Source organism: Buceros rhinoceros, unplaced genomic scaffold, assembly GCF_000710305.1.
Source record: "Buceros rhinoceros silvestris isolate BGI_N320 unplaced genomic scaffold, ASM71030v1 scaffold29254, whole genome shotgun sequence".
Classification (NCBI taxonomy): Eukaryota; Metazoa; Chordata; class Aves; order Bucerotiformes; family Bucerotidae; genus Buceros; species Buceros rhinoceros.
In genome coordinates, this window is record NW_010408060.1 from 1 (window position 1) to 238 (window position 238).

Below are 238 nucleotides of genomic sequence, written 5' to 3' on the forward strand. Positions count from 1 at the left end.
ATTTGTCTTGCTTTAAGTAATTATCCTTGCAGGACGAATACTGCTACCAAAAGCAAGTCTGCTGTAATTTCTGTCACCTTCCTCCTGACCCCTTCTCCTAGTTAAAATTTCTGGCTAGCTTTACAGAAAGGAAAGCGAGACTGGCTCATTAACGAAGGTACAAAGAAAAACTCCAGCAGGTCGGGCTGGAGTCCACACGGTAATCAAAACAAGGCTTTGTAGTTAGCACCGAATTCCT